Source organism: Erinaceus europaeus, chromosome 15 (genome assembly GCF_950295315.1).
Source record: "Erinaceus europaeus chromosome 15, mEriEur2.1, whole genome shotgun sequence".
NCBI classification, from domain to species: domain Eukaryota; kingdom Metazoa; phylum Chordata; class Mammalia; order Eulipotyphla; family Erinaceidae; genus Erinaceus; species Erinaceus europaeus.
In genome coordinates, this window is record NC_080176.1 from 9,051,746 (window position 1) to 9,063,426 (window position 11,681).

The 11,681-nt window shown below is 46.0% G+C and overlaps 1 protein-coding gene across 7 annotated transcripts in view; it reads right to left on the reverse strand.

Annotated features, from left to right (window-relative positions):
- The window catches only part of TNRC6A (trinucleotide repeat containing adaptor 6A), a 189,724-nt gene extending 178,418 nt beyond the window's left edge, over positions 1-11,306 (reverse strand). For 3 of the 7 annotated variants that reach the window (XM_060172772.1, XM_060172765.1, XM_060172762.1), the window contains exon 1: positions 11,168-11,305. The gene's annotated coding sequence lies outside the window, so the exon portion shown is untranslated. Of the gene's footprint in view, positions 1-11,167 lie in introns of all 7 variants that reach the window. The other 4 variants (XM_060172764.1, XM_060172771.1, XM_060172766.1 and 1 more) reach the window with 3 other exon arrangements.
- Positions 11,307-11,681: the final 375 nt, after the last annotated feature.

Here is an 11,681-nt window from a genome sequence, read left to right on the forward strand (position 1 = left end):
TGCTCTTTGTGCCACGTGCGCTCAACCTGCTGCGCTACTGCCTGACTCCCTCAATTTCTCTTTCTCTATCAAAGAAAGAAAAACATCAGCTGGTTGATGGTGCACCTGGTTAAGCACACACATCACAGTACACAAGGACATAGGTTCAAGCCCCTCGTCCCCACCTGCAGGGAGAAAGCATCACGAACGGTGAGGCACAAATGCAGGTCTCTCTCTCTCTCTCCTATCTCCTCCTCCCCTCTCCATTTCTCTCTGCCTCTATCTAATAAATACGTCCAATAAGTATTTTAAAAAAGGAAAGCATATGTTCTGGCGACCTAATGCATATCACGATGACTACAATCAACACTGCTATCCTGTATACTTGAAAGGCTGTTGAGAGAAGACGTGAAATATTATTACCACACAGGAATGTGAGCAGGGGGAGGTGTCAGCTAAGCCCGTCGTGACGATATTTTGCAAAAATATACTATCACCAGTCACAGTGTATACCTCCAACTTAGACATTCTATGCCAATATCTCAACCGAGTTTAAAAAACAGTCGGGCGCAGCACAGTAAGTTAAGCGCACGTGGCGCAGAGCGCAAGGACCGGTGTAAGGATCCTGGTTCCAGCCACTGGCTCCCCACCTGCAGGAGAGTCGCTTCACAGGCGGTGAAGCAGGTCTGCAGGTGTCTGTGTTTCCCCTCTCTGTCTTCCCTTCCTCTCTCCGTTTCTCTCTGTCCTACCCAACAATGACGATATCAATTACAACAAAATTAACTACAACAATAAAACAAGGGCAACAAAAAGGAATAAACAAGTAATAATTTTTTTTAAATGAAGATGTATTTGGGAGCTACTCTCTTCCCTGATGCAGCTTTCTAACCCTCTTTACAGCCATGACACCATCTCCCCAATCACCTGGGTCCACTTGCATATCAGAGGTCAGGCTCAGGCAAAAACTAATAAAGTCATGGGCCCCTTGGAATAGACCTACTAGCTATTTCCAAAATGGAGACCCTAAATCTTTATCTGCACTATTCCAGCCTTTAGGTTCATGATTAATCAACAATGTGTATGTTTTTATATGTTAACTCTTTTTCAGCCACCAGGTTCCAGATGCTAGCAGGATGACAACCAGACTTCCCTGGACAGACAACCCCACCAATGTGTCCTGGAGCCCCACTTCCCCAGAGCTCCACCCCATTAAGGAGAGAGACAGGCTGGAAGTATGGATGGACCTGCCAACGCCCATGCTCAGCAGGGAAGCAATTACAGAAGCCAGACCTTCCACCTTCTGCAACCCATAAGGACCCTGGGTCCATACTCCCAGAGGGATAAAGAATAGGAAAGCTATCAGGGGAGGGGATGAGATATGGAGTTCGGGTGATGGGAATTGTACCTCCATTATCCTATGGTCTTGCCAGTGTGTTTCTATTCTATAAATTAATTAATTAATTAATTAATAAAAATGAAGACGAATCAATAGAACTGCCACATGCAAGTATTAAAGTGAGAATGTCATTTTATCTTCTCAAAAGACAAAGAAGAAGTATTGGACAAAATTCATAAACTATTTATGGTTTCAAAATTAAATAAACTTCTGAGCACAGGAGAAATAGAGAGGGATTTTCTTAATCGAATGAAACACAAAAGTCTCAAAAAAAAAAAAAAAAAAACCCTTAGCAAACATGTAACCCAATTGTGTGAAGCTGGGTGTTTTCCCTTCGAGATAAAAATGAGACAAGAGTAATTGCTTTCACCATTCCCACTACGTCGTAGCAGAAGCTTTTGCCGGTACAATGAGGCAACAAAACGAAATTAAAAGGTATAAGGATTGGGAAGGAATAAAAACAATATGTGCAAAACAATCTGACTTTTTTTGTTTATTTGTTTCTGGTAAAGTTAAATATAAGCACACTCTCATCTAGTGCTTTCACTTCTAGCCTAGAGAAATTGTTACATGAGTCCAGAAAAAAAAATGTGGAAGAATGTTCAAGCACAGTTAATCATAATACCTCCGAACTGGGAGGGCCCCGAATGCCCATCCATAGTAGAAAGAATACATTGCACGGCAGGGAACACAGCATAACGGTTCTGCAAAAAGACTCCCATGCCTGAGGCTCTGAGGTCCCAGGTTCAATTTCCCAGCACCACTGTATGCCAGAGCTGAGCAGGCCTGTGGTAAACAACTATATATATATATATATATATATATATATATATATATATATATATATATGTATGTATGTATGTATGTATGTATGTATGTATATATTCAGCACAACACAGTACAAGGAGAGAGAGGGAGGGAGAGAGGGAGACGGAGAGGGAGAGGGAGAGGGAGAGGGAGAGAGAGAGAGAGAGAGACTTACTGCTAAATCAAGATCAAATTTGAAAGGGGAAACAGGGAGTCCGTCGGTAGCACAGCCGGTTAAGCACACAGGTTAAGCGGATTAAGTGGCTTGAAGCGCAGGGACCAGCGTAAGGATCCCGGTTCGAGCCCCCCACTCCCACCTGTAGGGGAGTCGCTTCACAGGCGGTGAAGCAGGTCTGCAGGTGTCTGTCTTTCTCTCCCCCTCTCTATCTTCCCCTCCTCTCTCCATTTCTCTCTGTCCTATCCAACAACAATGACAGTAATAACAACAATGATAAACAACAAAGGCAACAAAAGGGAAAAAGTCGCCTCCAGGGGCAGTGTAGTGCAGGCACCAAGCCCCAGCAATAACCCTGGAGGCAAAAAAAAAAAAAAAAAAAAAAAACGGAAGGCAAAGATGTATGATTTAGGAGGTCATCATTATCTCCTCACCTTACCCACAGCACCTCCACACCCAGACAGTACAGATCAGTGTTTCTCAATCTTTAATGTGCATAAAAATCACTTGAAGATCTCAGTGAATTCCTGAGAATTCCGATGATTTGTGTCAGGGTCTGGCACTCTGCATGCAAACAATTTCCCAGCTAACACCCAAGTGCTTTCTCCTCTTCGTGTCTTCTGCTCATCAAACCTACCACTAGCTCACTCTCCATCTTTCGCTCCTGGCTCCAGCCCCACTCTGGGCCGGTTTACATTCTTCGGCTCAACTTGGCAGCCACTCCCCCTGTAAAACTCTTCAACCTGGGAGTTGGGCGGGCGGTAGCGCAGCGGGTTAAGCGCACAAGGTGCAAAGCTCAAAGACCCATGTAAGGATCCCGGTTGGAGCCCCCGGCTCCCCACTTGTAGGGGAGTCACTTCACAGGTGGTGAAGTAGGTCTGCAGGTGTCTACCTTTCTCTCTGTCTTCCCCTCCTCTCTCCATTTCTCTCTGTCCTATCCATCAATAACAACAATAATAACTACAACAATAACACAAGGGCAACAAAAAGGAATAAATAAATATTAAAAAAAAAAAGAAGAAGAACTCTTCAACCTCCCAGCTACTTACTCACCAGAACTTGAATCTGCAGGCACCTTGATCCAAAGCACTTGACCGTGACTGGAGAAAAAGCCACCGTTTTGAATACACGCTCTCTGTCCTCCGCAAGGACTCTGCTTTGCCCAGAGCTGTTTTTCTCTGTTTGTGGGAGGCTTGTTTGACCTTCTCCAATGACCATTTTTTTCTGTTCTCTCTCTCTCTTTAAATACTTATTTATTTATTCCTTTTTTGTGGCCCTTGTTTTATTGTTGTTGCTATTATTGTTGTCGTCATTGTTGGATAGGGCAGAGAGAAATGGAGAGAGGAAGGGAAGACAGAGAGGGGGAGAGAGAGAGAGACACCTGCAGACCTGCTTCACCGCCTGGGAAGCGACTCCCCTGCAGGTGGGGAGCCGGGGGCTCAAACCGGGATCCTTATGCCGGTCTTCGCGCTTTGCGCCACATGCGCTTAACCCGCTGCACCACCGCCCGACTCCCTGTCTTTTTTTTCCCCCTTCTTTCCTGTCTCCTTTGCTCTCTGTTAATGAGTTGGCCTTCTACCTCACTGTACAAATCAAAGCCAGCAGATAGGAAATTCTTCCTCCGTTTTTTAAAAATATTTTTTAAATTTACTATTATCTTTATTTATTGGATAGAGACAGACAGAAATCAAGAGGGAGGGGTGATAGGAAGAGAGACAGAGAGACACCTGCAGCCCTGCCTTACCACTTGTAAAGCTTTCCCCCTGCAGGTGGGAGCCGGGGGCTTGAACCCGGATCCTTGCGCATTGTAACACACACGCTCAACGAGGTGCGCCACCACCCGGCCCCTCTTCCTCCTTTCAACACCAAATCTACAAGCTCTCATGTCCTTGTTCCATCTTGTTTTCTTTGTTTACCTCTTTATTCCTTCCTGTAAAAAAAAATTAAAATCTGGGACTGGGAGGCAGCGTGACAGTTCTGCTCCTGCTTGTTCTAAGCAGGAGCCTGGGAAGAGATGGTGCAGTGGGGAAGCTTGGATTTTTAAGCTCCGGCATCCCAAGTGCCAGAGTGATACTCTAGGTCTTCTCTCCTTCTCTTACTACCAATAACAACTAAATAAATGTTTTGTTTTTTTTAAAAGGAGGGAAAGATAGCATAATAGTTATGCAAAAAAAGATAACTTTTGGGGATCGGGCAGTAGCACAGATGGTTAAGCGCACGTGGCGCAAAGCACAAGGACCGGCTCTTAAGGATCCCGGTTTGAGCCCCCTGCTTCCCACCTGCAGGGGAGTTGTTGCTTCACAGGCGGTGAAGCAGGTATGCAGGTGTCTGTCTTTCTCTCCCCCTCCTCTCTCCATTTCTCTGTCCTATCCAACAACAATGACATCAACAACAACAATAACTACAACAATATAACAACAAGGGCAACAAAAGGGAAAATAAATAAATAAAATATATTTATTAAATTATATATATATAAAAGACAACTTTTATGCTTGAGGCTCCTAAGTCCCAGGTTCAGTCCCCAGCACCACCATAAGCCAGAACTGAACAGTTCTCTGATAAAATAATAATAATTAATAATGTGATATATAATCAGTTCTGTGTTTACATCCAATCATAGCAAAATCAGTTTCATGTTTCCCTTAGGCTTCCAATCAATTTCTCTCATACTTATCATTTGGAATTTGTGGAACTGACCGAAATAAAATAGATATTGTATTATGTCGTTCCTCCTCAAGATATGTATTCCTCCATCCCTTGAAACTGAACTTGACACAGAACTTCTCCAGGCCAATGAAGCACTAACAAACTAGTACAGGCAGGTGTTGGAGCAGTGCTTGTGGGCTGGCATTTTCCCCTCTCTTCTTGCTGTTGAAGCACAGTCATCTTAATGATGAAGAATGGGTTAGGGAGAGAGACACTTGGCCTGACCCCTTTCAAAGACCCCTGCCAAACAGAAAACATGCTTGAGGCAATCTGAGATCAACCACACCCAGACAATCTACCAGGCGAATGAACCTGGGTAAGAACAGAGATGCAGGGGCCAGACAGTAGTACACCTGGTTGAGTGCAAAGGGACATGGGTTCAAGCCCCCAGCCCCGACCTGCAGAGGGGAAGCTTCATGAATGGTGAAACAGTGCTGCCAAGGTGTGTCTTCTCTCTCCCTTTTAAAATTTTTATTTATTTATTTATTTATTATTGGATAGAGACAGAGAGAACTTGAGAGAGGAGGCGAGACAGTGAGTGAATGGCTTCTCCATTCATGAAGTTTTCCCCCTGCAGGTGGGTACCAGGGGCTTGAACCTGCGTCCTTGTGCTCTGTAATGTGTGTGCTTAACCAGGTGAGCCATCACCTGGCCCTGTCTTTCTCTCTCTCTCTCTCTCTGTCTCCCCTTCCCTCTCAACTTCTGTCTCTGTCCAATACGTGATAAATAAAATATATATTTTTTAAAAGTGGTCCGGGAAGTGGCACAGTGATAAAGCTTTGGACTCTCAAGCATGAGGTCCCAAGTTCCATCCCCAGCAGCACATGTGCCAGAGTGATGTCTGGTTCTTTCTCTCTCCTATCTTTCTCATAAATAAATAAAATCTTTAAAAAAAAAAAAAAGTACATTTAAAAAAAAAACAGGGGAGTCGGGCTGTAGCGCAGCGGGTTAAGCGCAGGTGGCGCAAAGCACAAGGACCGGCATAAGGATCCCGGTTCGAACCCCGGCTCCCCACCTGCAGGGGAGTCGCTTCACAGGCGGTGAAGCAGGTCTGCAGGTGTCTTTCTCTCCTCCTCTCTGTCTTCCCCTCCTCTCTCCATTTCTCTCTGTCCTATCCAACAACGACAACAACAATAATAACTACAACAATAAAACAACAAGGGCAACAAAAGGGAATAAATAAATAAAATAAATAGAAATTTAAAAAATATAAAAAAAAACAGAAGTGATCAACGCAATGAGTACCACCTCAGCATGCTTCACTTCAGACTGTGTCCAGAGACTTTAGGTGTGGAATGACAACCCTTCAGCTTCATTACTCGGGTGAGACCTTTCCTTTTATGGTATTCTCAAATTCCATTCCAGGTAGTTCACTTCCTAACAAAGTCCCAAAACCTAGATATAGACCAGGTCCCGTGAGACAGAGCCTATGTTCACACGTATCCATAAACTAGGGCAAAATATATACTTGAAAGCAAAAGTACACAATAGTCCCCACAATACACAAAAGTACACAATAGTCCCCCCTAACACTTCATCTGCACTATTCCAGCCTTTAGGTCCATGATTGCTCAACAGTTTGTTTGGCTTTGTATGTTAACTCTCTTTTCAGCCACCAGATTCCAGATGCTAGCAGGATGCCGACCAGACTTCCCTGGACAGACAACCCCACCAATGTGTCCTGGAGCTCCCACCCCACTAGGGAAAGAGAGAGGCAGACTGGGAGTATGGATCGACCTGTCAACACCCATGTTCAGCAGGGAAGCAATTACAGAAGCCAGACCTTCCACCTTCTGCATCCCACAAGGACCTTGGGTCCATAGTCCCAGAGGGATAATGAATAGAAAAGCTATCAGGGGAGGGGATGGGATACGGAGTTCTGGTGGTGGGAACTGTGTGGAGTTGTACCTCTCTTGTCCTATGGTTTTGTTAATGTCTCCTTTTTTGAATAAAATAAAATAAAAAGAAGTGCGAAACCACGTGGTCCCAGTACAATGAGTGATATATGACTGTTATTTTGAAATGCTAGATTGGGGCGGGGGGGGGGGGGGGCGGCATTGTAATGCAGCAAAGAGAAAGCCAATAAACCTCTGGAAGAGAACCTTTTTGTACTACAGGTCTGATCCGGCTGCTTCCCAGCTTAAAAGGCTCTAATGGTTGTTCATTGATCCCGGAAGAAAGACCGCGTCACTCCAGCAAGGGCTGCAGGGACTCACACAGGATGCAGGGCCCCTAGACCTGGTGGGGTGGCAGCCCGGCACAGGCTCAGCCCCTCAGCTTGCTTGCTGCCCCCCCCTTTGCCCACTCGAATCTAATGTTCTTCCTGGCTCTTGGATGCCCCCTGCACTTCCCTTTGGCCACAACTTAATCTATTACCTTAAGGGGCCTGGCAGGGGGACTTACCCGTTAGACCACACACGTGACTATGTGCAAGAAGGACCTGGGTTTGAGCCCTGTGGCCACCACATGGGAGCTCTTGTGGGGGGGGGAGGGGGAGTAGGTGGAGGGGGAGGGAAGCTTCACGAGTGATGAATGGTGCTGCAGTCTCTGTCTCTTTCTCTCTGTGTCTCTCACTCTCTACCAAGAGGAAAGAAGAAATGGCCACCAGATATAGTGTAGTCATGCGGGCACTGAATACTAACCATAATCCTAACTGCAAAAGGTCAATCAATAGGGCACCAGGTGGTGGTGTACCTGGTTGAGTGCATTTGTCACAATGTGTGAAGACTCAGGCCCAAGTCCCCCAGCCCCATCTGTAGAGGGCAGGGGAGGCTTCACAAGCGGTGAAGCAGGGGAGTCCGGTGGTAGCGCAGCGGGTGGCGCAAAGCATTAATGGACCGACGTAAGGATCCTGGTTTGAGGCCCCGGCTCCCCACCTGCAGGGGAGTCGCTTCACATGTGGTGAAGCAGGTCTGCAGGTGTCTGTCTTTCTCTCCCCCGCTCTTACTCCTCCTCTCTCCATTTCTCTCTGTCCTATCCAACAATGACGACATCAATAACTACAACAATAAAGCAACAGTAGTGTAATAGCCAAAACCTGGAAACAACCCAGGTGTCCAACAACAGATGAGTGGCTGAGCAAGTTGTGGTCTATATACACAGTGGAATACTACTCAGCTGTAAAAAATGGTGACTTCACCATTTTCAGCCGATCTTGGATGGAGGACCTTGAAAAAATCATGTTGAGTGAAATAAGTCAGAAACAGAAGGATGAATATGGGATGATCTCACTCTCAGGTAGAAGTTGAAAAACAAGATCAGAAAAGAAAACACAAGTAGAACCTGAAATGGAATTTGTGTATTGCACCAAAGTAAAAGACTCTGGGGTGAGTGGGTGGGGAAAATACAGGTCCATGAAGGATGATAAATGACATAGTGGGGGTTGTATTGTTAAATGGGAAACTGGGGAATGTTATGCATGTACAAACTATTGTATTTACTGTTGAATGTAAAACATTAATTCCCCAATAAAGAAATTTTTAAAAAAAGCAACAAGGGCAACAAAAGGGAATAAATACATTTTAAAAAATAAATAAATAAATAGACATTAAAAGACTACATGGGAGGGAGTCGGGTGGTAGTGCAGCAGATTAAGCACAGATGGTGCAAAGCGCAAGTACCGGCATCAGGATCCCGGTTCGAGCCCCCGGCTCCCCACCTGCAGGGGAGTCGCTTCACAGGCAGTGAAGCAGGTCTGCAGGTGTCTGTCTTTCTCTCCCCCTCTCTGTCTTCCCCTCCTCTCTCCATTTCTCTCTGTCCTATCCAACAACAATAACAATAATTACAACAATAAAATAACAAGTGCAACAAAAAAGAATAAATAAATAAATATTTTTTAAAAAGACTACATGGGAGAGTGGTGGGCAATGGCTTACTTAGTTAAACACACATATTATCATGAGCAAGGACCCGGGTTCAAGCCCTGGCTCCCCACTTGCATGGGGGAGGCTTCGCAAGTGGTGAAGCAGGTTTTGCAGTTGACTGTCTCTCCCCCCCCCCATTTCCCCCTATCTCAATCTCTCTGTCCTATCAAATCAAACAGAAAGACAAAAAGGAAGAGAAGGACCGCCAGGAGCAGTGGGTTTGTAGTGCCGGTAACTAGCCCCAACGATAACGCTGGTGGCAAAATAAATAAATGATTCCATCAGCTGAGGAGATTCTGCTGACCAGCACTTGCGGCTCTCTGTTGTCACCTCACCAACTGTTCACCTCTTTCTCTTTCTCCTGGATTATAAACTCCCCAAGAATAAGATGCCTCTGTTTTGTTCACAAAAGAGCGCTCCCAAACTCTCTATTCTACTCACCACATAGTCATGTAGATACAACAGAAAGACTTACTCACATATTTAGGGAGGCGGGTGGTAACGATCCCAGGAGAGCACACACATGACCACATGCAGGGACCCCGGTTCAATCCCCCAGTCCCCACCTGCATGTGGGTGCTTCACAAGTGGTGAAGCGGTGCTGCAGGAGTCTGTCTCTCTCCTTCTCTATCTGCCCCTTCCTTCTTGATTTTTCCCTTCCTCTATTCAAACACAAATAAATATCATATTTTCAAAAAGATCTTTATTCATTTAGGTAATGAGGGAGACACCAAGTGTCACTGGGGATTGAACCTGCAGCCTCAGGTATGCAAGTCCTGTCTTCTCCAATGAGCCTCCCCTCAGGCTGATGGGGAGAGGTGTGTTCTGAGGCAGTTTATGGTCAAGACTAACTACCTGGGCTCTGAAGTAGAGCTACCCTAACTCAAAAGTTGGCTCTCTTGTGGTCCAGGAGGTGGCAGAGTGGATGGAATGTTGGGACTCTTCAATGATGAGGTCCCGAGTTCAATCCTTGGCGACACATGCACCAGAGTCATGCTCTGGTATATGTCCTCTCTCTCTCTCTTCCTATCTCGCTCACTAATAAATAAAATCTTAAAAAATAAAAACAAACGATACTAACCCTTAGCTCTCTCGCCTCCAAGCGGAGTGACCCTATTAGCAGTGTTCCATCTCTAAAAGAGACATTAAAAGCAATTCATTGAGCTGTTGGGTGAACAGTGTGCCCTCCCCCCAAACTGCTATTTCTTGCTGCAGGGATGTCAGAATACAAGGATCACATCCAACCAGGGGGTTCCTGAGGCCCAGTGCCTCCTTCCTAGTGATGACAGACAGTGACAAGAAGAAATCCACCTCCCTGGCCCCATTGAGTAAGTGTCTCAGCCCGCCTCCTGCCTCACTCTGCAAAGGTTCCAGCCCCAACTCTCAGCTGGCTCTTGGTCCTGAGTGAATCCCTCGGATTTGGACTCCTGCTTCCAGACCTCATGCCCCCCCAGCCGCAACCCCCCACCCCAGAGTGAGACACTCAGGGTCAGAAAGCATTGTCTCCAAACTGCTGTGAGACCCCAGGCCAGCCAAAAAACAACCCCCACCCCCCCAAAAAAAAAAACCAGTTTTGACCAACACCCCCTCCTTGAAATAGATCAAACCTACATACACACACACAGAGGAACTGAACCATCTCTGGGATCTGGGTGACATACATCTTTTGGGGGAAGGGAGGGGTGTGTTAGTTCATTTCCAATTGCTGAATCCTTAGATGATGATCCCTGGGTTTTGGACAGTAAGGTTAAAACATTATATATATATATATATATATATATATATAATATATATAAATATATAATATATATAATATATAATATATTATATAATATATATAATATATAATAATAATATATATAATAATATATAATAATATATAATAATATATATAATATATATAATATATTATATATATATATATATATATATATATATAATCATACCCTTTTTTTTAAGGTATGGATGGGGAGAGTAACTCCTGAGAAGCAGTGTCAGAGGGAGGTGGGGAGGGAGAAGGTAAGAGCTAGAGGATCCAGGAGAGAGACAGAGAGACAGAAAAAAGGAAGGGGGAGGGAGACAGACAGGAAGGGCTCCGGGGGACCAGAAATGCTGCGTCGTTTTGCAGAGTGACTGTCCCCAGGGCCAGGACACTTTCCCTGCGCCCCCGCGCATGCTAACGAGCCCTGGGGAGAGAAGGCTTCGCGAAGGCTCCCCGCCAAGCCTGCCATGACTTACCAGGCTGCGGACAGATGGGATGTAGCTCCAGGGGGACCCCCCAGCCGAGAGGCCTGGCCTCCAGGAACCCGGGGCTCACAGGTCAGCGTCTTCGAGAAGAAAGAAAACTATTTTGGGGAGGGTATTCCCTACCCACTCACCCCCCCCACCCCCAGGCAGCAGGCAGTCACCCAGAGGCAGGGGCGAGCGGCACCAATAGGCCAAGGAGACAGACGAGGGGAACCTGCTTGTGTTTTTGTATTTAAATTGTTCGGGAGCCTACAGAGCCCTGGGAGTCACATGCCGCCTTCAACATCACCGGAGTCATCACATGATACAGGTCCCCCATCATGTGATGAGAGCGAGCTGCCTAACTTCAGCCCCCCTCCCTTCCAGCTAAAAAAGTGCTGCCGGTGAGGGGGGCCCTGCTCCCCACCCCCATGCCCCAAGCGGTGAGAGAGGGAGGGAAGGAGGGAGGGATGCAGGGGCCACGCTGAGCTAGTGATGAATCCTTAATCTCTCTCTCTGTCTCTCT